This window comes from Halictus rubicundus, chromosome 4 (assembly GCF_050948215.1).
Source record: "Halictus rubicundus isolate RS-2024b chromosome 4, iyHalRubi1_principal, whole genome shotgun sequence".
Taxonomy (NCBI): Eukaryota; Metazoa; Arthropoda; class Insecta; order Hymenoptera; family Halictidae; genus Halictus; species Halictus rubicundus.
The window spans coordinates 14,235,972-14,263,797 of NC_135152.1; positions in this window are offsets into that span (position 1 = coordinate 14,235,972).

The following is a 27,826-nucleotide window of genomic DNA, read 5'->3' on the forward strand; positions in this document are numbered from 1 at the left end:
ACCAATTACTCTTCCAGAACAATTTTCGAAAGCAACCACTTGTGTGCCACATGTCAAAATACATCAGGTCTAATACCGTATCGCTTAACGCATTTGAAAAGGACAAGAATCAATAAAAATCTTAATATTATATAGTGCTAGATTATATAAATCAGTTTAAAGTCATCCTGTACAGTGATGATCACCGAGCACAAGTGTGCAACTTTCGTGACAAGATCGCGGATTTGCAAAAGAAAAATTGTCTACACGAATGACGACAAACTGGGTCCAAATAAAAATGTATTTCTTCTCGCAATAATTCTGACAGTATGGAAGCAGGATAGCAGTATTGTTCCTCCTGACGCTTCCACTGTTTTGTGTATCGTTTGATCGTTTCTGTCACGAATGCGTAAAATCCGCAATTTATTCGCGACTTTTATATTCCCGAGTTGGGGCTGGGTTAAACGCAGCCACAAACCCCAACTAACAATAAGTAATAATCGAATATATCCGTGATCATTGTCGATTGAATTAATCTTCGTTTTGCAGGTGGCATCGGGGCGAGCGTCACCGGGAAAATTGATTTTTAATAGGCGGCGTTACAGCGCGAGCCTCCGGGGTGACAATTATTATCCATGAGAATTGGACGATACTGAACGTGCCACTGGTGTGCTAGACAGGAGAAGAGACGAGGTCTGGTATTGTCACAGTTGCATTCATTGCGGGGAAGTTGGTCGCTCGACTGATACATAATAGTTGAACCATTGTGTCATATGATTGCATAATTCCAGTTAGACGTCGACCGACCTGTGTAACGCGCGCTGCCAGTCGTGTATACTTCGCTGCCATCAAATCGACATCAATTCATTACGACTAGATGCTGGGGCTGGATGGTGGGCGATGTTCCTGATTTTGATCGATACTCCTGTAACTTTCAACGCCCGCTGTTCCTCGAACCGACAGATAACGCCAGACCGTCGACGGTATCATTCACCTCGCCGCGAAAAAGGTGAAACTCTGTCCTGTCCTGTGAAAACAATTTTCTCCCGCAACTTCTGTGCGAAATCTCTATTAAAATAACAAATAGATAACATTCACTATTTTTATTCACGACCGAGCACCGTGTGCGAGAGCTTCCAGAATAGGAACGTTTTTACTTGTACTCATTCTTTAATGAAATTTGTATGAACGCGTTCGTAAAATCTTTCCGATTAAAATGAGTCCAAACACGACATAGTCCGGAGCATCGTTCTATTGACCATTTAGTAGAACCTCTATTATCCGAACTGATAACTCACTGGTAAAGAGTTCAATGTAGAGCAATCCATACATTACTCATATGGAGTTCATACATAATTCTTTGTACGGAATAATAAAGATTCGATCTAACACTGTACGCAGATAAATCATTCTTTGTCAGTACGGATAATCGAGGTTCCAAAATATCGTCTACTAAACACATAAATATGATGGAAAAGGTGTCGTGTAGGGTATCGTTTGAATCAGAAAAATCTAACAAATATTTCAGTAGGAGTTTCATTCGAACAATCATGAAAAAAGATTTTATCATTCAACGATGTCCTTGTCTGCGTTAGACGGTACCGTCGAAGAATAGTATCCAAGTTTAAATTCGGTCCCAAAGTGTTCGCAAATTAATCGATCCTCTATCATGTTATACACCGTGCAAACATCAAAGCAGAGATGATTCATGGGCTGGCGTCGATGATTAAAATCGCGGCGGGGATTGCGCGGTCTCGGAGTCGCGGTCGCGAGCCATTAAAGAATTGCGGGGAATTTTATACGCGTACGCGGGGATCGAAAATTCGCGGACGGTGCCCACGTAATACGGACGGACGGTGTAATGAGATGTTTAAATTTCCGAAGGTAATAATCGCTGAAGGCTCTCCCATTGAGATAAGAGCTGTGCGCGGGCGAGCGAGCGCCAGCCTTTTGGCAAGAAGCATTAGCATTGAAGCATCGGCGCGGATCCGCTGATGCGGAAATGGGTCCGCGCCGCGTGCGGAGGGAGAGCGAGAGGATAAAACGTTGCGGACGATACTGCGCCGTCTGCGCTGCTTTTTTTCATCCAGCAGAGTGGAATCACGAACGCATCGCCATTATTGAAAGATGTAGCCCCGCGCAACACAAGGAGGAGATGCCGGACGCGCCGCACCGCTTGAAAACTTTTCATTCGTTTGAATTACCCGTTCGTTCAATACATAAAAAAAAAAGGAAACAACCAACAGCATCAGCTGCGGCGGCGGGGGCGGAAAGAAAAAGTACGCTGGCCGAGCCGCGGCGCTCGCGTGATCTCGGAAATGGCAAATGAGAACGGGGAAAGTGATTATCATCGTGGAAACGGTATCGCGTGCACCGAGAGAAAGAAACGTCTCTGTCTACGTTTGATTAGCGTGGAAACGCAATATAGAGAAAAAGAGTTGCCGTTCGATGTATCGCGAAGTGCTCTCTCAGAAGTTGAAGAACGATCTCTATGATACGACTACGGTCGGAGGGTTTGTTCGAATTGATCGGAGCAGAAGGTTTTGCCGGGGAAATGGGTCAACAGACGAAAATACTGTATTTCTGATACGGACTTCTGTTCGCCGAGCGTTCGACGTTGCCGGTCTATACGTGGAGTATCAATTTTGTTAGCGTCGTTATGAATTCTGTAGGGGATCACTGAATTTGGAATGGTGGAAATACACCCGGAAGCGTCGAATTAGAATTTTGTCACGCGGGAATAGAGACAAACAGGTCTCTGATTAGAATAAATTCAAATTTTATTTGTTCAATCTATTTCATGTCGATGTCTTCGAATAGATGAGTGCATTATTTTTCGGACGTTTTAGGAATTATTTGGAAGAAAATGGTCCCCTTTTAATGTTGTTCTTCTTCGTTGCTTCGTTGTAACAGATCTTGTTATATTGTAGTAAAAATAACTTAATAACTTAATATAACTCTTTTATACTGCGTTACACGTTCGGTAAAACATTCATCAGTTTATTTTGTTGTTGTTTATTTGAATAGATGTAATTTAAAACAGTAGAAACATCAGAAGAACTTCAAAATACTGTTATATTATTTTCAATGTATCGAACACATTAAGACAGAAAATAATTTTGTATTTTACTCCAGTTTGTAGGCAATTTTTATTTTGCATACAGATCCGCTGTCTACCGATAATAATTATTAATTTCCCTGATCGTGTATACGAACGAATGAGACAAAAGGAACACATTTACCCGGCAGTCGGCATGTTAATATCTAGTATCCGCAGTCTAATGTTTACAATGTTTGTCGGTCCATGGCACTGGCGACCACAGTCCAATGAAAAAGAACTATACTCAAGCCAGCCGATTAGCGTGAAACTTTCTCGCTGGATCAGCAGGACCGGGGGTTGGTCCGGCCATAATTACGGAAACACCGAACGGGACAAGCGCCGCGTCATCAGGCGGATAAGCGTGTTATTACCCCTAATCGATTTCCTATTCGTCGAATCGAAAGAATGATAATACGCCCGAGAGGGGACGGTATCGGCACGTCGCGTCGCGTCGCCGGAGGCGGGCGTAAAGTCTTAATGCCGGTTTTTACTGGCCGATCGGCTCGGCGTCTAATGAGGGCTCGGATGAGCTCACGGGTGTGTCGTGTCCCCAAAACTGTTCGCCGTGCACCTGCCATCGGTGATTACCATCGCAGACCCGTCGAGGCACCCGTCTCCCGTACGTGTCCCGATAATAATGCAAATTCCAGCGGCACGCATCCCGAAAACGAGATCCCGCAGACGCTCCCCACGGCTGACGGATTCTCGCGGGCTGATTATCAAGGCCGCACGCTAATGGCGTTACACGATCGCGGCCCCCGTCGAATTTTAATCGAATACCATCGCCACGAAGATGGACATACACGAAGCAAAACGGTCCGTACCGCTGGCGTGCTAATGGCGAGATAAGTGCGCTGTAAGATTCAATTCTGCTTGGTCGAAATTCATCGACGTCGCAAAGTATCGCTGTCAGCTTCTGCGCCCGAGAATTAATTCCCGTGGCGAGATTATGCTCCGTTGCGGCGCGGAGCGGTTCCCTTTCGGCGTAGAACAATCTGAAAATTGAAAACGTCCATCGACTCTTTTCGTTCTCCACCCATTTTCTGGAGGTCCAAACATTTCCGGAGGAACTTTATTTCTTCCGCTTTCTGTGTGCTCGACGTCTGGTACCCAGGCTTAAAAATTGGCTTCTTCAACGATACATTGCAATCATGTAACCGTGAAGACTTTTCGCGACTAAACTTGTCGCCGATTTTTAAAACGGAAGCTCTAATCTTTAAATCCATGGTAGGTTCGTTCACCGAAAACATTTTTTAATGTTTCTACCGACGTTTCAGCTTGTAGCATTTTCGATCGAATTCCAAGTTTATAATTCCAAAAACCGAAACATTTTAATTTAGTTCACTGCCCAACGGAAAAATATAACGTATCAAATTTCAATTAACGTGCGGTTCCACGAATTTCTAACAAATTTCGTACCACACGAATGCGAAAAAATTCCAGAATACGAGAAAGAGTGAACACGAAAGTACTTTGACGCTACCGACGAAATTACACTTTTTCGAAATTTGGAAATGGAGCTCACTGTCCAATACGGCAGCCCCCTACGGAAGCGCCGCTAACAGCCGCCATAAACGATAATGCACATCGCAGAATGGAACCATCCAGAAAGTAAATAATTCAAACAGCGACCTTCGTCGTAAACTTTTCTGCTGGTAGCGCAAGCCGGGCCGCAAGTATTATGACGTTAATGCAGAATCATTATTAAAACTTGTTTCGAAAGTCCACGTCACGGGGCCGAAAGAAGTTTTCCCTCGGTTACTTTGACGGAAGCCGGGGAACGGCGCAATTTTAGATGCTAACTTTCGTTCGACATTAATAAGTGAGATGGGGAGGACAGGTAGGTTGGAGGAGGATAGGTGGCTCAGCAGAAAACGGAAGAACGTCCGAAATAGTTGACCTAGTTGTAACAGTGGGATTCTGGAATATTAAATGAATAGTTCGGTTGTCAGCGACGCGTTCGCCGCGTTTCGCGGATTTTTGCATGGATTTAATATTCTCGGTGGGGGGTGGGGGGGGGGGCAGTAGGAGGAGGAGTGGGGGAACTTCTTTAGGGACCGGTTTCACCAATGAACTCCGCGAAAGTTTCCGACGCGGAATTGGCACGGCTGACAAGTGCCCGGCCGCTGAAAGAGCTTCGGAAGTATCTGAAAATTATACGTTAACCGGTCAAAGCGAAGTTCCGGCCGCGCGAGACGATTCTTTCCACGGAGCCCGCGAAACCACTCAAACCTGAAAGCCGCCGCCTGCCACCGGTCACAAAAGGACTATCGCGACTATGGTCCTCGTCCCTGGGCTGCCGGCCGTCCAGGAAAATTGACTGCTGTTGCTGTCTGGGAAGAGAACAGCCCGAACAAGAAGTCACGCGTGCGTCACAGGTCCCTCCGCCGTGATTGCGAAGTTACTTGCGCGAAACTTCGGAAAAACTATTTTCTCGCGCAGCATTTCCGGAAAGCATACCGCGGCCCCTTTTACACGGCCCCGTCCACGGATTATCTTCCTTTTGGCTCGCCTGGATCGGGAAAGAACCGGCGAAGCAGTTTCCTCGGGCTACACCGGCCGGACACGGTCGTAACGTAATATCCATTCCCCGGATCATGAAAATTATGTGGCAGAGAGAGAGAAAGAGAGAGGGAGAGAGAGAGAGAGGGAATGTGGAATGAGTTTCGTTATCAGAGTTACGACTCAAAGCGCCTAGAAATGTGGTTACTAATGAGGACCGCACAAAGAGCCCGCGCACCGAGAGCACAGTTTACAGGGCTCGTTCTTTGAAGTCGCAACATTTTTACGATTAATCGGTTTGGCTACGATTTCACGATTGCAGATTGTACACGGTTGGTGATAAGTGCTCGATCGAGTACGGTAAACGGGTGTCATTTTAGCTAGCCTGAGAGATGATGTAAATTGACTGAAATTGTCAAGACCGTTGTATAAAACAGAAAAATTGAAAGCGATATTTTTGTTTTCTGTTTTGTGATTATTCGAAAAGAATTTTAATTATGACGCATTAAGGCACTTTCAAACCATACAAATGACAATAGAGATTGCAAAAAGGTTTTCTCGATATTTTAAAGAGGTGTATACGTGTTTGTAACAAAAATAGATTAAATACAAGACTGCAAACGCATAAGAAAAATTCAATTTCAATTTTTCAACTCTTCTGTCATATTTTAATTATTACGCATTAAGGAACTTTCAAACCATACAAATGACAATAGAGATTGCAAAAAGGTTTTCTCGATATTTTAAGGAGGTGTATACGTGTTTGTAACAAAAATAGATTAAATACAAGACTGCAAACGCATAAGAAAAATTCAATTTCAATTTTTCAACTCTTCTGTCATATTTGCTTAATACAACGCACATTTTTCGTTTTCAATGAACGCCCAATTAATTCTTCTGATAATCACTTTCACGATTTCCGTCGACCATTTTGCGCCAGTGAAATATTTTAGCGAATGAAAGACTTTGATTTTTTTTTTTTGATCGTTTAAATTCTTCTTCTCGGAATTTGGAGGCCGAATAACTCGCTTGTTACACAATATTATCGATTAATTATTACCGTGGCTCCATTAGTTAATGAAATTGTTCATTGTTGAGCTTATGCAACAATCACGCACGGTACATTTCACGCCGACAATTGTAAAACGGACAGAATTAGCGAATGCGTAATAAAGGTAAGAGCTGTATATTTATTAATAATTTTGATTAATTCGATACAGTCGGCTACAACCAGATTAACATGTGTCATATGATTTCAATAATCTATAGGTGATTTTTATACGATATACATATACAATGCGGATATTGTTTCGTTGCGTGTATTATTTAGCGGGCTTGTTAAAGTCGTAAAAGAACAAACGGAAATTTCTATGTGTTGTAATCGATGGGGACAATTTTCATTTAATACCATTTTAACCCTTTGCACTCGGCGCTGTTTTCAATCTAAAACTAAATTTTTCTTCCGTCTTACAATATTTTCATTTTATTCATACGAAACTTATCCGATTTCTACATATAATATTGAAATGTTTAGTGATCTATTAAATACAAATTTTGTAATGTAACAAATATTTTGCAATATTTTTTGTAATTTCTTTGAAATAATGCCACAACAATTTCTAGTGGTGCTTCAGAGTCACGACTCGAGTGCAAAGGGTTAATTTACAAGAGAATGAAGCAAACCAACGAACTAAATCTGAGGAAACAAATTCCAGCGCGTTTCCAATTTCCTCTTCGGAAAATAAACTTCCAGGTTCTCAAGAGATTCGCTTGGATTAGGGGTTGAAGTACCGAAAGTACGGTCCCCAATAGACAATTTGTAAAGATTATTTTGTAACACAAAAAAAAAAGAAAGGCGGGAATAGAAAAGCCAAGTGTTACACGCCGATCAATCAAACCACGATTCTCGGCAATCACAGTGACATTTATGCTCGTTCCGCGGTGGTGCCTCATAAAATCATGTGGTGGAACGACTTGCTCTTACATTTATCTGTGCAAACATATCTCCGGTTTCATTTGGGCGTAACATCGATTCTTCCATGGAGGTGAGAAAGAAAGAGAAAGAGAGAAAGAGCGAGAGAAACGGGGAAAGGTGGTACGACACAATTTACAAGTACAATGGAGAGAGCGCTGCGAGCCGTCTTACTATTTCCGAGGGAAAGAAAACCGGCGACGATACCGGATAGCGTTCCAATACTCGGCGAAGTGCGCTCGACAAACTGAAATTCCATATCGAACTAACAAAAGAACGTCAACTCGCCGCGAGATTCGCATTCACAGCCGTGTAAAGGGCGTCGGGCAGAAAGAAAACCGCACGTGTTTCCGGAACGAAAGCAACCGGGCAGATATATATTCTCACGGGGTGCACCGTGAAAGGGGGAGAGACAGAGAGAGAGAGAGAGAGAGAGAGAGAGGGAGGGAGAGAAAGAGGGGGAGGGGGAGAGATCGCGGCCCCGGGTTCGGCGAATAAATTGCGTGTGCAGTTTTATTTACGTCTTCACGCAAGCTGGATACAAAGGCGGACAGAGGGAGAGCACGCCGCTGCAACTTCGAATGGCAACTGCACACACCGGCACCGATGCACGCCGAAAGAAACGTTTCTTCGCTATTCCCCGGGACACGCACGGACACTTTTACTTATTTTTCGCCGTGTCCTCCGCGGACCGCATTCATCTTACCGCATTCATTCGAACGGGCAAGCCGTTCCGCCGCGGAAACTCCCGGCAATTTAAACGTGTATTTAGATATCCTTCGTACGCTCCTGTCCTCCGACGTTTTTACGGTGTCCCGTAAATGTCCATTCAATGCTCCCGTTCCCCATGCCTCAAGCCGTCGAGTCCCCCCCCCCCGCAGCCCTTTAAACGCAACGCGATCAACCAACCGATTAGGATAGAGGCTGCTAATGTGGGACACCTGATCTCAATCGCAGAGAAATTTGCTTTTAACATGACCCGTGTGAGGGCAAAGGAACTAATAATTATGTTTATACAATACTACAGAAAGTTTTAACCCTTAGCACTCGAATGGCGACTGTAAAGCGCCACTAAAAATTGCCGCATCATTATTCCAAATATTTTTTACATTATTGAATTTGTTTGTACTCAATAAATTGCTAAACATTTCAGTATTGTACGAGTAAATTGCATCATTTCCGTATGTATAACACGAAAAAAATATATAGATGGGAAATATTCTAGGTCGGAAGAAACGTTTCGTTTTGGAGTTAACACGTTGAACGCCACGTCAGTCGTATGTGGCTGACGGAATTATTCGTGCAGGTTTTAAAATGAATTTTTACGTTGATATATTCATTGTACTAAACTTAGTTAGGATCTGTAACATGCGAGAAAGTTGGAGGATTACTCAGTATGGTACATTTAATTTTTTGCAATTTTTATTTCATTAAATAACTTACTTTGATTTTATGGAATTTTTGGGGTTCCTAGTTTGGCGTTCAAAGTGTTAGAATACCATCGAGTGCAAAGGGTTAATCCGTAGTACACTGTAAAAGACCGAGATTGTTACAGGGAATGTTAAGCAACATCTTAATTCGCATATTTTTTTAAAGTTGCAAAATGTAGAGTTGTACAGCATTATTGAACTGCATGTTCAGCAAAAACCCTGCAAGGTCGTGTCCAGCAGAAGAATAAAAAATTTTTTACCAATTTAACCAAGAACATATCATCTCTAAAGCAGCGTACGATTTTTCAAGAATTTTGAAAAATGTGAAAACTGCGGCTTGTTAATTTTGAACGTTTATAAATATGCAATTCGATATCGATACAATCGAACGTTAGTCAATAATTCTATAAACTTGAGAGCACATCAAGATGTTCATTAAATATTACCAAAGTTTCTATGCTATTGTCGCGTTGTGTCTTTAACACTTTGACTGCCAAACTAGAAACCTCAAAAATTCCATAAAATCAAAATAAATTATTTAATGAAACAAAAATTGAAAATAATTAAATGTATGATATTGAGTAGTCCTCCAACTTTCTTGCATTTTACAGATCCTAATCTTTGGTACAATGAATATATTAACGTAAAAATTCATTCTAAAACCTGGACAAATAATTCCGCAGTCAACGTGTTAAATCAATACACATGTCATGAATTTTTTTTTTTTTTTTTAGAAAAGTCCCGTCCATCAATTTATTTGAAGTCGACGTAGAAGGTGTACAAAGTTTGAATTATTCAAACGCAATCGATCTCGTGGTAGTCTCTTGTGCAGATTCATTTAAGATCATGAAGAATTGATTGCACAGACGGTACGTAGTGATTTAATGTCACATGACGGTGATCTCGGTAAACGCGATCGGACATTCATTGGGTTTAAACAGCCTGGCCCCTTATTACCGTTCCATGAAACTAGATGCACGCCATCCGCATTTACCACGTGGCTGGTCGATATTTTACTGCGGGATCGAGAATGGAAGTGAATATGTTCAGGGAAGCGACGTTTCCTGATGGGCACCGCCAGCGAAGGATTCGAATATAGCACACGTAATCCTAAATACTTCATCGACGTTACGTGTCTGACACAGACGAGACAACCATTCGGATAATGCATTTTCCAGGTGACGCGGAAAACTTGTCGATAGATCGAATACTAACGACTTATCTGCTCGTGTCGCGTCCAGACGATCTGTGATCGCTAATTAGAGTCGGGAATAGATGCAATTAACCACGGAACGCGTCGAGTGTATTGATTTATAAAACCGGGTTAATCAATCTTTTTGAAGAATGCTAATCTGTAGCTTCGAGTTCAGTAATTCTGAATGTTCAATCATTTCAGTAATTTCGAAAGAAAACTGTGAAAGTCGAACACGTTTGATTGCAGCGATAGCAAATTCGTATTAAAGTCGCGTTGGAATACGTAATGTCAGGGTGGTGAAAAATTAAATATAACTTTCGGAAGATTCGTTCCTTACTTTTTAGGAGCTTCGGAAACACCATCTGTTGCGACCGCGGTATAATGAAGTGTCGAACCGCAACTGGTCCAAATTGCTTCAACACTCTTCAGTCGGCGCATTATGTTCCCTCGGAAAGAAGAGAGAAACCGTCAAGATACCGTCGATGTCACGCGAACTGCAAACAAAGTCGGTGCCCGGATAATTTTTCGGCAAACAGCTGCGTCACCGGGCCATTTCGTTTCGTGTCCGCGACTGAAACGCGCAACTTTCGAGAGGTAAAGGGGAAACTTCCGTGCAGAAGATCACGTTAAAATGAATCTGGAAAAGAAACAATTTTGGCCTCCCCGTTTGGACAACTGGGTTCAAGGACGGTAAAGATTGCAGCCCCAAAATGATCGACAATTTTCCTGGATATAATGTGTTTCTTCAATTTCATGGAACAGCGTGGTACGAATAAAATACTTTGATCCGACCTTTAGCTCCACCCAAGCGTACGAAGGACAGTGGCAACTGGAGTACAGGAGCGAATTACATTGTTACCTTTTCCCCCATGCTCGTCGCCTTTCCTGTCCGCGTCGGTGACACGGGGTCCCGTGAAGACGTCGACCACGCGAGTCGAACGTCCTCGGATATCCTGTAGCCGGAGCTCGGCTTGTCGCGGCCCTTTTTGCGCGTCACCGATGTTGACGTACCCTTTGGTCTGGCCGAGCGAAGACACTAATTTAGAGGCGTGTCGGCATTTAGAATGCATCGGGCCCGAGCGGACGTCATCATTAGAGCAGCTCGCATTCGTTGGATTGGTACGCAAAGAGGGCGGAAAAGAGGATAGGGTATGGAGAGAATCTCTCTCTCTCTCTCTCTCTCTCTCTTTCTCTCTGTCTGCGGATGGCAATGGTCTCTCGGTGTCTCGCGACTCCGACTGACACCCTGCGAGATACGGTGCTTATGTTAATGCGGAGGGAAGCGTGTACCAAGGAGGAACCGGCACGGAGTGACACACAATGCAGCCAGCACGGTGATACCCGCGAACCCGAGGGCCATTAATAACGAACGAGACGAACTCAATGAATCACAGCCTCCGTGTCCCATTATAATGCAAATATTCGGTGCTGTTTAATGACGGTGTAACGCTATCTTTGGAGTACGTCGCCGGAATGTTAAGGCGTGCACGCCCGCCGCTCCGGCTACGGCTCTTTGTCGCTACCGTGGGTACCGCGGATCCCAGCCGGGACTTCAGAGTTTCAGGAATTCTACCGACGACGATCGCTTATCGAACACTGATAATGAGATTCGTGGTGCCGTCCGTCTACGACTCTAAATGACAATCGTTACCCGATTTTCCTTTTTGCGCAGGAATGTATTCGACTCCCCGAATAATCTGCAATTTTTTTTTTCTTCACTTTAACTCTTTGCACTCGAAGCCATTTTAACTCGAAAACGAAACATTTCTTCCGACCTAGAATATTTCCCTTCTGTATACAGGGTCATCCGGTTTTAAACGGCCAAACGTCAACCAGCTACAGAGGACCCCAAATGGAACAACTTTCACCCCTAACACTTTTTCTGATTCGAAGTTATTTCATTCAGTCTCCACGGCGTGCCCCATGTCAAAAAAACCAAGATCCAAAGGTCATACAAAAAAGTTGACTTAATAAAAAACAATGTCCGTATTTATTTTAAACCGAACAAAGGAAAAATCATCAAGATACATAAAGGCAGTCCTAATATATTTAATCTTAAGTGAACGCAAAAAATGACGGGTTTTTGCAATTATCTAAAAATCAAGATCGAATCAAAAAAAGTGTTAGGGGTGAAAGTTGTTTCATTTGGGGTCCTCTTTAGCTGGTTGACGTTTGGCCGTTTGAAAACGGATGACCCTGTATATATTTTCAAGCTACACATACGAAAAAGGGTGCGATTTACTCGTACAATACAGATTATTGTACTTTATATTATGTAATTTATGTAATACACGTACATATTACGTGTTTGATTTTTGACTTAGACCACTTTCATAATTAACACTAAATGAATTCCATATAATGTTGAAATTGCAACCACTATCTAATGGTTCATTTTTGACGATATCGTAAAAATTATGTTGAATAAATTTAGTTTAAAATAATGTGGTGTGAAATAACTGATAGACTAATTTTTTTTAAATTTTGACTTAGACCACTTTCATAATTATGGGCACATATGTGAATAGCACAATACTGACACGATTACACCCGTAACACTTTGACTGCCAAACCTAAAAAATTCCATAAAATCGAAGTTGTTTAATGAAATAAAAATTGAAAAAAATTCTCCAACTTTCTTGCATTTTACGGATCCTAATTAAATTTGGTACAATGAATATATTAACGTAAAAATTCATTTGAAAACCTGGACAAATCATTCCGTCACCCACATATGGGTGACACGGCAGTCAACGTGTTAATTACCTAACGACCGACCTATTTTTAAAGTCGTATAATCGATGCTCAGGACCGAATATTTCATTTAATATAAATGTTGGAAATTTAAAAAATTTATAACTATTTATGACTGGTATCTATAATTGGTGCATGTATTACTTGGATAGACTCGGCGGTGAATAAAAAATGCCAAAACCAAGGACACGAAGTGTTAAAAATTAAAAGGGATTAAAATTGCTGGCAGCACTCCTGAAACCATAAAGAGTTTGGATGTTCGTTTATTCAAGTGAATGAATAAAAGAGTAATTTCTTTATTAACTCTAAATTCGAGAAAATCACGATTCCACGCGAGATCTATGGATCAGTCTGTCAACCGATGGATTCAGGTCGGGGGAACGTATCGCGGGAACGAATGATCGGTAAAATTTGCGGGAGGAGAGGAGCAGAAATATCTGGTAATTGAAGTTTCGTTAAGCTCGATACCTCGATACGTTCTCGCGTCCACTCGACAACGAGGCTCGACACGCGTAAAAATAATGACGGGGATTCAAATTGAGTTCTAAATAATGAACGTTGAACGATCGCGCACGCACTGCCCGCCGGATGAATCTGCAAAACGATGGCCGTGTTGCGCGAGAGCGGCCGCCGAATAACGTGAAATTACAGTTTGTCGTACGTTCGACCTTTTGACCCGTATTTCGAATGCGCTGTTAAATACAGAAGGGCTCTCTCGAACTCTGTTGCTCGCCGCTATTACATTCGACCGGCTGGTCATTAAAAATTCGACTAACAATTTGCTAGTTAAAAGTCGTCGACCGGATTGCACTAGCAGCGGTAGCGCGAAACACTCGAATTAAAATGGCGTTTGCATTCTTCAACGGTGCGTCCTACATCTGACCGCTGCTGTTTTCAACGTTCCAAGTGGGTACCTTGATGACGATAGGACAGAGGAGCAGTGTCCTCGAAGACTTCTCCCCCACTCTATCTTTCCCCTTCTTCGACGCCATTACCCCATTTTCAGGCGTCGAGCATCCCCACTCTTCCACCACGGCTCGGTCACGTGACGCGTTTCGTCTCGAGAGGGGGTAATCGTATTCCCCTCAATTTCCCCAATCTGGCACCGAAGGAAAATTTAATACGAACCGACATAGAGTCGCTCGTTGGCGTACTAAGTGCTATAATATTGAAAATGTGACTTTGCTGTGAATCGTGGCAAGCTACTAATATTTTGAATGAAGTGTCCCTTTCGGTGTCGTCGCCGGCGCATCCTCAGACGGCTGTGCACTCTGTGTGCGCTTACCGATGCTCCTTGTTCAAAAGTTTCGGACCGTGTTTCAAAGGTGGATTAGGATCAGCATAAAATACGACAGAATGTCTCCACATCGCGGATACCTCCGAGATCCGTCTCGTCTAGGCGTTTACTTTCCGCAGGTTACTGCAAGATAAACCGAACTTTCCGCGATGAGATAAGTTGCTGAAGAATTAATACAGCTGCACCTTCCCCGCCCTACGCCCCCCGCCCCGACAACCACCATTAGCTCCCCGAACTCTCTGAATATCGCTGCGAGCGAAATCGTGAATATTCTGCCGCGCTGCTAATTATCAGAATTTTGTTCCCTTTCACGGTACCGCGCGATTCTTCGCGTTGGTCAATGTTAACCGAAGCCGGTACCGTGCGTGTTGGTTCCGGGACTGTACTGTTTATCAAGGAAGTTGCCAGAATCCAAAATAATATGAAATTTTGCGCAAATGTAAAACACCCGCACGGCCATCGATGGGTGATTTTGGACCCAGACATTTCTATACCAATATTTATGGAATAACAGTTATCAAAACTAAGTACCATTAACTATAGCAAAAGGTTACTCGAACAATCGATTAATACTACTAATGCTAATCTCAAATCTGTTGGCCTCGACCTCTCTCCTAAAAAAAACTGTGTTTGTTCACTTTAATCGCCGACTCGCAAAATAGAATCAAATCACTACGGAAGCCAACCTTCAAATATAGTATCAGTAACCATATCATTGAAATCAAAACTAAGTACCATTAACGATAGCAAAAGGTTACTCGAGCAGGAATAACAGTTATCATTTATTTGATAATATATACTAGAGTACATTATTTTTTAAACTTAGGCTTTTTTCTCACAATTGTTTTCCTTGGACTTTATATATAAATTGTTTACAGTTGTCATATTTTCGAAAATACTTAGTGTCATTTCCGTGGCACTATTGGAAAAGCTTCAGGAATATTCGCCGAAAATATTTTATAAAATTACGTACTAACGACGAGATTTGTATCAAAATGGACGACGGGTTTACTGAACACAAAGATGGTAGAACCACCTAAAAAGTCTCCTAACTTAGCTTTCGTTTCGATTTGTGACTGTGTATTAGTCACTGCTAATTATCGTCGAAATTATTCAACAGCGCGAATGCACGGATAAGCAGATTGTCTGTTAGCCGATTAATTAATCGAAACTATTTTAATCAATATACCGATTTGATGATCAAGAGTATAGGCTTTTTGATTAATGAGTTCTAATGGGATTACTGATTTCCCGCCCGTGAGTTTTAACGACACCGCATTGTTAAACAGTTGAATAGTTTAACATTCTTATACAAAATAAACGTTTTTACATCATTTGTGGGAAACTGGAATTACAGAAAGTTTATTCCTTCGTTTAATAAAACGCAATAAATTAAAAATAATGCATCAATATAAAATCAGTCTAAAATCTAGCAGTTCTATTGTTAATATTGTTACCAGACAAAAATGAGCAGGTGTAGTTTAAAATACTAAAAGCATTTAAAAATACTGCATATTAACATAAAGTATATAAATAAATTTCTATTTCACTCCAGTTTGTTGCCAGGCGGACAGAATTTTTGTGTAAAAATCCGCCGTCTAATTATTACCATTACATCGTCTTGCTATGGGAAACCGGAACAAATTGCGAATACAGAGCGTGCACGAATGCCTCGCAATTCCAGCGCATCATGCAAACTGCAACAAGACATTAAAGTCATAAAACATATACTCATGCCTAGCCGCATTAGCCCATGAATACACGTTTCTTCCGACATTGTGTTACACGGCACATTATACTCGTGTTACGAGTAATTACCGTTTCATGGGAATTCTGGATTAACAGGCAGCCGCTGCATTAATATTCATTTAACCAGCTTCTGTTTACACAAATATGATTCAAGACGTCAAGGGTCCGACCTAGAGCGTGGCGCAGGGCCGCGCTCGCAGAGGAACACGCACCCCTCTCTCTCTCTAATGGATAATTAATTGCGGGGTCGCGGGTTTATTCGAGAAATCGTTGGGAGTTCGTTTCGTGGGAAGGGTCCTCGATAATTCGCGTTACAAGGCCGGATTCCATTGAAGTAGTTAGCCACAATAGCTTTGTGTCTATCTAGCCCCGAACGTAACCGAATGTCAGAACGTCGAGAGGAACTCATGAATTTGCATGGGCCAAGCCCAAATATAATCTTAGCGCACACAGACGGTTCTCTCCCGAAGCTATAGGTGCCTGTCCGTTCCGTAGGATCCAGCTCATTCTCGCCGTTCATGCGACGCCCCGGCTAGGAAGTGCAGATTGCCCTGTTTAATTACTGGTGAGGGATGGACGAAGGACTCGGAGGGCAATCAGCTTATTTGTATTTGCCTGCAGATTTACGTCGGCCCTGGCCGCCGCTGACTTCCAAATTTCACAGAATCTCCGGGCGCCGGACCTCGGGGTCCTCAACATACTCAACATCCCTCCACTTTGCAACTAGCAAAGTACCAGTCACCGGGTTGTATTGATGTAAGGACACAATTCACCCCCCGTATCCCGGCTAATGGAATTTCCGCGCATTCTGAACTCTAATATCGGAGTTTCTTGAATTTCGGAACCGTGCAGGGGATGTTACCACAGTTTAAGCCGCTCCCAAGCGTACCCTGACCTTAACTATGGTAATGCCGGCGCTAACACCGCTCGAAATCGGTATTATGGAATTGCGCGAACTTAATTGTTCCGACACCTAACGTCGTTTGCAGTTGTCCAACTGTTCGCTCCGCCGAAAATATGAAAATACAAGTTGCTCGCTTCCGCCGCTCGTGACACCCTTTCGGGGACAGCTGCTGTCACGGGGATTTTGTTGTTGGGTCCCCGCACTTTGCCGACCAGCCCGGGACATGTTAACGCGGACATTGTTAGTTCGAAGTTCCGTTCGTTCTCGAAACGCTAGAGAATCTTTTGTACCTTCGAGTCCTCTTTGTCCTTGCAAGTCGTTACGGTTTTCCACTGACGTCTCTTGCTCTGTGTACATAAATTACGGATCTATTTACAAATATAAAAATATGAAAAAGTACAAAAATCTAAACATGCTGCTGTACGATTTTAAATTAATCAAAATTCTTTTAAAAATAAGGTAACATCTGTTCAACCTCTGCTTCCTACGAGTGGAATTTTTCCTTCGCGTAAAAATTCACAGTCGACAATTTTAAGTATTTCATAACTTACGGACACTAATTCAATGATTTAAAAAAATTGATATGGACATGCCTAACATGATGGAATTTTTAAAGATATTTAACAGTACCACAAAATATACATTTTCGGTTAAAAACATCAGTTTATCGAAGAAACGATTCGGAGTTTGCACAATTTTTGTTCTCGTTTTCGCGTGGTAAACGATTCCATCGATGTCTTCTATTCGATTTTGTACGAGGTAAGAATAATTAAATAATGTTTCCTTCATGTTGAAAACCGTGGTTTCATGTCGACCGGTCTGTTAACCTTATTCGGGTACGATCTTTCTTCATTCATATTTGATCAGTACAGAGAAACCGAGCAATCCGTAGATTAACGATACGATTGCGCATGCAACAATCCAAGCACTGAGCAGGCTGTCGGATTGTTCATCAAAAATTGAATATAAGCCCCGCGATAGCTGTGTTCCCCAGGCGTTAAATTATGTACGATTATCTAGATTGTGTGTACAGGTTTGGCAAAGTATACGTGTGCCGGTTGCTCCAGTTCGACATGGTATAGTGCTCCCGTTACACTTGAACGAAGTTAATGCTCCTCGTATACCTAAGTTTCTTGGCAGACTATTCCTGTGCTCTTTAAACACTGCCGTGCTAGAAAGTGTTTCGTAACAAATTCTCATTCTACGCGGAGCTTTATAAAATACTTTCCAGCGGCGAAACAGAGAACAAAAACTGATATTCGAAAATAAATAGATGGAATAATTCTCGAACAAAGTCTTGAAACAAGTTAACAAATTCTCTAATATTTCACGCCAGTTGTAATATTTTTCATAATCTCGTGTTGTCTCAACGTCGGGATAATATTATAATTAGTATGCAGTTGTATATTACTTTCTTTCGTTATACAGGTTGTCCCAAAAATGTACTTCCTTGAAATAGGTGATTCCAGAGGTCATTCGAAGTAACTTTTCACTTTGCGAAAATGTTCTCCGTGGCTCCGTTAAGGAGTTATTAACGAAAAACACGGACCAATCAGGACGCGACAAAAGCAGACGTTGGGATTGGCCGAGCCGGAATTCGTCCGCTGTTGCCGCGCCCCGATTGGTCCGTGTTTTTTGTTAATAACTCTTGAACAAAGCCGCGGAGAACATTTTCGCAAAGGAAAAAGTTTCTTCGAATGACCTCAGGAATTACCCGCTTCAAGGAAATACATTTTTGGGACACCCAGTATATTCATAATTATTACTATTCCTGTATATATAAAGCTTATAACGAGTTCGTATTATTGTTATTAACGTTATTATTTAATCTCGACGACGTTCCAGTACAAAAGATTATTGTTCTCTCATTTAACAAGCGTTCATCACTGCAGAAGTAGTTGAACAAGCAGTGAAACAACAAATCTCGGGAACTCAGTTGCAACGACGTATTCATTACGCACATTGGACTACAGCTCGTTTAGCTAACGAGTACTTAAAGTCTAGTTACGTCGTCGATCTTAACTGCTTCGGGGAAGAGATTAACATTACTTCCCGAACAGTTTGCAGAAGCATCAGAACATGTACATATTTGTCCCAGTTTTGTTAACAAAAAGCAATCCCCAATTTGAAGGAACGTTTATGGATGATGGAATGGGTGTTCCGCACGCACCAGACGACGTATGATTAGGGCTTGCGAGAAATTCAAACAATCTTTAGCGTAACATGTTTCTTAATGGAGTTGCACTGCTATTCGTGTCTTCAAGCATGCCAACGTCGAGAAACGAATTGTCTATTCAATAGTTGATGTCTATTCAGCTCTGCGATAATTGTTTCCTTGCAGGTTTCGTCTCCGTGTTTCGCAGTCTCAGGACCACCATTCCAATGCAAGGGATCAATCCCTTCTTGAGGTATAATATTAATTTTTCTTCTATTTACAATTTTCTTTCGAAACACATTTTAACCCTTAACTGATATTCTGTGGTGTCTCGCGACCCCCCACAAAATTTTTATACGCTAAACTTTTAAGTTTCCTTAAATTCGCAAAATTTAGACGAGAAAATTTCTACAAAATTTTAGATAGTTCCTGGAACGATGCTTCGCGATCTAAACGCCGTATCACTTATGAGTTGAATAAAATGCTTGGAACGATGGGGGGTTGTTGGCGACAAAATTCAGAAAGAATTCGTAGCGCGAGGGGTTCAATAACGATTGACAAAGTATAGTTGCGAGATAAATCTGGATGCAAGGGGTTAACGGCCGGGTAATCCGGAAGGTCAGGGTGCTTCGGCAGAAAGCCGAGGAGCTTGACACGGGTCCGGGGATTCCTGAACCTAGAACAGAAGAATCGGGATCTATTTATTTGCGGGCTTAAGGCGCGTTCGAATCGATTTGCGTTTAATGTTTCACTATGCGGGGCACGTGAGCACCAGGCGTTCTCCGCTCGGCTCGGCTCCGCTCGACTCAGCCTCGCGCGAGCTGAGAAAATCCACTCCCCCCCCCCCTCCCCTCCCCGCGATGGAAAACGATTTCCATGGGAACACCTGCGTATCCGTAAAGCAAACATCCGGGAACGCGCCGCGGCAAATCAGTTTTCCGGACGTCTCGTGGAAGAAACGCGCGGAAATTAATCGGTCGCCGCGTTTTCCGGCGTGTAGGAGTCGAAGGGCTGCCTATTGAACGACGAGGAGGATGCCGGGAGCGAGAAGATCGAGGAGGAGAAGCTGTGCGAGTAGCTCTTTTGTGGTTCCGATCTTTCGTTCCGCACGCAGCATACGTGAGCCGGATAAGTAAATAGAAATCGGAGACCGGGGCCAGAAACGAGACGGAAATCTCTCCGCGGCTCTTCGTTTGTGTTCTCGGCACGCAACGACCCCCGTCTTCATTAGCAACGCACATTATGTGCACATAGTTTTTAATAAACCGCCGGAGACAGAGTAAACGCGCCGAATGTTCAACCTCGTTCCTTTATACAGTACACAATTCGAGGTTGCGCGACGAAAGAGCTAACCAATCATAGTGAGTCGTAACCAGCACAATCCCCACCACGAGTTGCACAACCTTGAACACAATTTTGAATCCCACGTGGTGCGGATCTACTGCAAGTCCTAGGAGATTCTACCATACTTGATTGGTAGACTGCCGATTTTCATGCAAAATGAGAACTTTTCAAGTCAATTGCAGAGAGCAGAAGTGATATTTAAAATGTATTCCTTGCTTCGATAATTTTAACAAGTGGCGTTTCAATTCGTTTAATGTCTGCGCAGTTTTGTATCTCACCTTTTCATTTTTATTATAAATGCATAAGATCCGCAGTCCAATGATCACTGAGTTTTACCGACTCTGGGCAAAGCTTATTGCATCTGTGCATCAGTGCACCTGCGCGCAATTCGATTTAAATCGACATCGACGCGATCATCTCCATTCGGTAGAATCGCACAGCCGCGTTTCTTCCCGTTCACCAGAAAAGATCAAAATTATCCGGGTACCGGGCGAGCCGAGGGCCGGTCACAAAGGATTTTAATTACTCGCTCGAACCGGAAACGGAACGGTCCGCTTTGTGCCGGACGCGAGGATGCAATCGGCCGAATGACATTATACGGTTGTTAAAAGGAAACAGAGCGGGCGCACGGTATTTACATAGCTACACGGATGACACAGTTGCGGGATCGGCTTTAATACCGAGGCCATAACGACGGATGAATCAATGCTGGCCAAGCGGGATGAGAATCATCAGAAATCATAATGAGAAAAACGATTTTCCGAGCCTGCTGAATCGCCGGTCGACGTCAATGATTACTAGCAGAATCGGCAGCCGATGGACGGACCCGTTTGCAAAGCGTACTCACCGCGACGAATATTCAAATTTGATTTTCTCTGCAAATGAAAGAATTATAATGGACTGTTATGACGAAAGCGACTTGATCCCGTAGATTCCAATGCGTTACAAACTTTCTGGATAATGAAGCGAAAATCGAATGTTTTTTCTGCTGAAACGTTCGCTCATTATTTCCTTTAGTTTGTCGATATTGATTTAATATTCCGCTGGCATTCCTCGCGAAATCTCGTAGAGTAATAATCACGGGATATACGTATTGGAAAAATGTATTGGCAAAATCGGATTCACCAGTAAAATAATTCTCGGGTATAAATAATTCAGCGTGAAAAGGATGGTGAATGTTCACGCATGAAAAATTAATTATGTTACATGCCGTATACGTTTGTTCGCACTGCGCTCGTAACGAAGCTTATTCTTGCTGCTGCATTTAACAATTCTTTGTATTATATTCTTCCTGCTCGAACAGTTCGCCGAAATCATTCGAATGCGCTTATGTGAGAGAATAATGGTTTTGCTTTTTGAACCAGTATTGAAGGGAGGCAACTCGTGTGTTCGGTGGGAAACAGGGATTTACTTTTACGTGAACTAATAATACCAAAGCTGTAGATGTCTCTAAACCTAGGTCTTTAAAAATACGGCAAAATTTTTGTGACGATTCAGTCCACTCCTAGATTCGAGGACTGAAGCTCGAGATTTTCCGGCAAAATTCGAGCCACTTTACTGGTTTCCCGTAAAAAGTGGATACTCGACGGATCCGCGCGATAAGTCGGCGAGCAATTTTTAACTGCCGCTGCAGCTATTCTAAATAAGTAGGGGGACCGTTTCGCGAAGAAAGGCAGAGTCACGGAACGGATAATATGAATCAGTCCGGCGGAGGCAGAGGCGAATCCGAGAATGCTCTCCTTTTACGTTTCGGGCACGCGATAGCCTTCAAGTTAATTGGTGCGTTTCGCCATATCCGATGGTCGGTCCGCGGGTATCTCCGTGGCGGACAAGCGTATTCGGTCCACGTCGTATCCTCGATACCCTAATGAAGCAAATTTGCATCCATACGCGACGCGAGTGAGCAAGTACAGAGATAAAACAAAACTGATTTCACGTCGTCGTTCCCGGCAAGATGGATGCGTCTGGCAAACAGCTCCGGCCGGTTGCATGATAATGCTTCGAGCCCAGCCTCCTTCGACCGAGACGGACAACGGCCCTCCGTTCGGTCTGCTGGATTCCTAGAGGATGGGACCCACGGTCTGGAATCCTGGAATCGTCGAATCGATCGGAATGCACGCGATTTTTGGCCACTCCTTGCTCAGGATGTCTGACGTTGCACGCGTGGTTCCCGACGAGCCGTCTCAGGACCATTAGACGCCTTCAGGCTATCCTCGAAGTCGAACGGAACACACGTGTTCGGCTGGAACAGATTCTAAACCTAATATTTAACACGTTTGTATTTATCGTACCACGTAAGCTCGTTAAAAACAATTTGCCGTCGTACTCCTTCGGGTTGCGTGTTACCGATTTACCTCGGCGGCAAGTGTAAGGTATGCAGCAACCCTTATCCCGTCCTTTCGTCATTTATGACTAAATTTTTTTTTCTCGTTGTATAATTGGTCTTCGGTAGGCATTTTAATTCAAATTTTAGAACAGAAACCTTGTTTTTGACGATTATGTCGACAATTTTTCGAGAATCGGAAAATATAAAAGCTATTTTACTCGGCAGAATCAATTTCACCTTGCGTAGGGGAAGGTAGCCTAATTTGGACCACTATGATATCCAAAGATCGCCGAAGTCTGGGCGATTTTGGGTAGCCATTGGAAACGCCTCGTGGTTACATTGAGAGAAGAGTTGTTTGTTTGACTAAGTAGAAAATTAGTTATTTCGACGTAAGAATGAAAGCCAAACGTAAGTAATTACAAGTCTTATTACATCATCACAAAGCTTACTTGTTCACCTATAATTTGCAGTTACAATTTTGAGAGGTTATGTTAGATTTAGGTTTCTGTACAATATCAAACATGAAACATTAAACATTTGTTCCAATTGTCGTTAAGAAAGCTAATGATCCAATTTGGGAAACTAGCGGTTCAATTTAGGAAACCGGTTTCCTTATTTGGACCGATAACACGATTTTTTCGAATTCACTTTTCACGGTTATAAATGTTTCTTAAAATTTAATAGATGGTATTATTTCGAAGGTACACTTAGCGAGTTTTTTTTCTACTGCCTAACTTTTATTGACACTTCTTCTTATACCGAAACATATAAAATTGGTCCAAATTAGGCTACCTTTCTAAAGAATAAATCAATCGGATTTCTCAGTTGATTCGTGCAACAGCCGAAGCACAGTTGCAGAGAATTAAGCTGGTGTTAGATATTCGGCTAAATGAGGCTTAAATTCGCTAGTTCCTCGAACGGAACATTTCTGAGCTTCGCGTGTCCAAACCTCGGGACGCGATGTTGGAGTTAACTCTGTTATCCATAAACTTGCGCCAGGAATCAGGAAAACTTTCCAATGTACATATAAAGCCTAGGGACCGGGTGCACAAAGGTATACGGTGGTGGTAGTTGTTGAAAACAGGAGATTCACGGTCAGACAGAGCGGTAGAATAGAACGTCAATACAGATGCTCGTTACACCCTGATATGCCAGTGCCAACAAAGCAGTTCTGGCTGCTGGTTGAATGCACCGGCATAACTAACATAAGCAGAGTCTCTAACAGTCCAATCAGGACGGCCCAACAAAGATATTGCTCTGTCTATTGTGTAAACTGTACCGCGCACGATAGCGCGCACGGTCTTTTCAGGCTGGCCAATCGGAACGTAATTTCCACTACTTTGTCCTGTGTATATAGAATTAATGACAAACTACGTGTAAATGGCGATGCTGTTGCTCTCTAGTACGCGTCCACGTGCCGCGCAATCATCGGCGCTTGAGACAGCAATTTTTTACCGGCCGTTTTTTACCAGCCGAAAATTTGTTGATTCCGCTGACAAACTATGGAAAAATGAACTATGCCGAATTTAATTGACGGATTTTATATCTCGCTTATTTAAATGAAACCCGCTTCACGGGGAAAAGAAAATTCGATTTTATTTCAGTCTCCACGGATTTGTTTGTAACAATATCTTCCTCTTTTAAATATGGAGTGAAATTCTTTTCAATTCCACGGGGTTGGTGGAATTTGTAAAATGAAGAGTGGTTTAAATAGCGCACATTTTAACCGATATTTATTTGTCAGATTCCAAACTTCGTAGAATATTTGAAAAGAAGTGGCGATCATCGGAATCGATCCTTTCGTAGCCAATAACGGAATAAATCGGGCATCGCCGATCCACAGGGAAACGAGGATCCGTTTCGTCCAACCTTGATCATCCGGCATCATCCAGCAAAGGTAACCGAATTCCGGCATCGAAATTTCCCTTTTCGGGCCTCCTTTACTCCGTTCATTTCCTCGAGATTCACCGAGTCGAACATCCTGAACGAATTGCAGAGAAGATCCAGGCGGTAGTCACGTCGATCCACGGGAGCAAGGGGACGAGTGTTGTCCGAGGCGGCTTATGCTGCGTGTCCACTTCAGACCGCTCCTCGAGGATGCGGTCTCGCTTCTCGTGTCCACTTCAAAGTATGTCTCGATTGGTTTTATGTCGCGTGTCCACTCGAAAGTTTCACCCTCGAGAAATAGAACTCGCTGGACAAACGAGAGGACTAGCTCTTCGATGGCTTACATTCGAATAGAGCTGCGGTAACGCTACTTGCGACACTAATCGATCCTACGTACTAGCATAAACACCGGTCACAATCCAGCTAATGGGTCTCTCAGTATCTCCGTGGCACAAAAGTGCCCCATCCTTGCGAACGGAGGAGTCAAGACGCTTCTTCCGCTTTGACGGCTTGATTTTATCGGAGCTGGCTGTTAACAGTGATATCTGAAGATGTGAACCAACCTCTGGATACCCCATTCAGACGCTGATAGGTCCTCCATAGAATCCTGAAGGCGAAAGGGATCCGGGAAGATTCTCATGACTAACTTAACAACCGATCCCCTTTTCTTTCTTTTCTCTGTCCACCAAGTGTACTCCAGTCGCCGCCACGGTTTAACTGCAATTCTTTCAACCTTCATCTTTATTTACAGCAAATCATTTCAATAATGCAGACTTCATTAAAACGTAGAGTGCCCCGGGTTATGCTCTCGAGGATAGACAGTTATGCGACAACGCGTGTGCTCAAAGCGAAGGAGCAAAAACGGTCTAAGTTGAAATTTAATCATCTAATTCTAAATTGCTCATAAAAATATTTATCACCGGACACTGGTGTCCACTTCTAACACGGTGATACTGTCTAGAATTACAAGCGCTAGCTATTGAAGCTAAAGTAGACGCTCAGGTTGCTCTAAAGCAGCAGTGTGGCAGAGTTTCGCACTGAAAAGGTCACGTACGGGAAGTATTTAAATAAAATATCCGATAAATCGTTATTTAATACGTTAACTGCCATGTCACCCAGGTGATGGAATTATTTGTCCAGGTTTTAAAACGACTTTTAAGTTAATATACTCATTGTACCAAATTTGATTGGGATCTGTAAAATTCAAGAAAGTTTGAGGACTGCTCGATATCATACATTTAATTGTTTTCAATTTTTGTTTCATTAAATAATTTATTTTGATTTTATGGAATTTTTGAGGTTTCCAGTTTGGCAGTCAAAGTGTTAATCGAGGTTCTGCAGCGAAAATATAATAGAAATAAAATCAGTTTGTTAATGGAAGAAATTCACCATAATTCTTTAAGAGAACGATTGAATTTTGACCGATGGTTCCATTATGCACTATTCATCCTTGCGACGGGTAGAATACGATGCAATTCAAAAGAAAAATCGTTGACCTATTGACCTTGAAATTCAAGGTCAATCGTTCGGCACCTTTCTTACGTGAATTTCCAGCGAACCGAGGGTGTAGAATCTCGCTGCGATAGTCGCGACGTGTAATCTATTTTCCAAAAATTCGCTGTGGGCTCTATCGTGGGCCAATTTCGGCGTGGTGAAACTGTCAAGTCGACACGCAGCGTTAGCCGCCGGATAGAGCTGGACATCGGAATGGAGGAATGGTGGAATGGAGGAATAGACGATGAGAAAGAACGTTCTGAGAGGTGTAATTACAGGGCTGCGCGGCGGTACTATGTAGTCGGTCAGTTTTCCCCGTTCATGCGCGTTCCGCGTCGTTCTCCGTCCGTGGAATTTACGGGATAAATCATAGCGGCGCGAGGCGGAAAACAATTAATCGTGTATGCAAACTCTTTTTTCGGCTCTCCGGGCTCGATTCCCCCCATCGATCTCGTCGAACGTGGATGTATGAAGAAGACAGAGGCGGAACAGAAGGGGTAGGGGGTGGGGGGTTGGGGGGTTGGGGGGACAGAGCTCTAAGTCATTTTCGCCTGGCCGTCAAATATTGAGTAGCTTTTAACGGCGCGTGTCGCTTGGCCGGCAAACAGGGAACGGTACACACAGGCGATACAGAGGGCCGATCCTTTTCGCGAAGCAGAAAAAATTTACGCGTCGCTGCGGAATGCATAAACGATGAATCGGAGGGGCCGCTTGCATCGCGTCGCCATGCGATGCATCCGCGGGCTCGAATATTGTTCGCGATTCTCCGGAGCCTTTTGCCGGTCGTTTAACGGTTTTCTCGCGACGGAAGAGATTTTATAACGACGCTTCGCCAGCTCTAATTGGATAGACGAGCGGGCGAAAAGACAAATTGGCTTCATTGATCCGCGCCGAGTCCTCGCTGGGGAAATTACGCCGTCTCCGATCCGTTGAAAAAGCTTGACCGCAATTATGGCGCCGCGAGGGCCAAGGGAGTTTCTCGATCGGCTCCACTTGTCGTCGTGCCTCGTCCCATATTCATTGTCTCGATCGCGTAATAGACGCACAAGGGACATTAACCGTTCGCCAAGTCATTAAACGCGTTAATGGAAATGTATGCATAAAGGAGGCGAGAGGGGAGAAGGGACGACGTCGGGGGACGGAAAGACAGTGTCCATAAATCTTCCGGTGATTATCGATTCATTGGTAACCAGGGATTCCTTACCTCGGCCTGTTACCTGATAAATTAATCTTAGACAAAGTTCCCCTGACCGAACTTAATGGATAGTCTCTGGTGGCGGTCCTGGATCCGAATTGACAACGGCCACCGCGGTAACGTATGGCGTCAGAAACTTTGCATTAACCGTCTCACGATCTGTCAATGTTTCTGTTCAGATTACACGGAGGATTTCATTCGATGAAGCGATCAAATTTTCGGAACACTTTAGGCTTGAAGAAAATGCAATTGAAAATGAAAATCGAATTTTCTCACCAGCCCAAAGGCGGAGGCTTCCTTAACACTAGGTTTACGGAGCATTAAAAGCGAGTATTTTACATTACTTTATAAAAATAAGAAGAATGTGTCTATCCACGTTTTCAGCCATTTTTTAAATAATATATATAAGACAAAGGATAATATTTAGGACTTTCCAGGAAAATAACCAAAATGTGTTGCTCTAAAAGAAAGAGATGATGTATATACAATATTTACAAATGTGCAAGATGGTTTATTAATTACCTAAAAGAAAGAGAAACGACA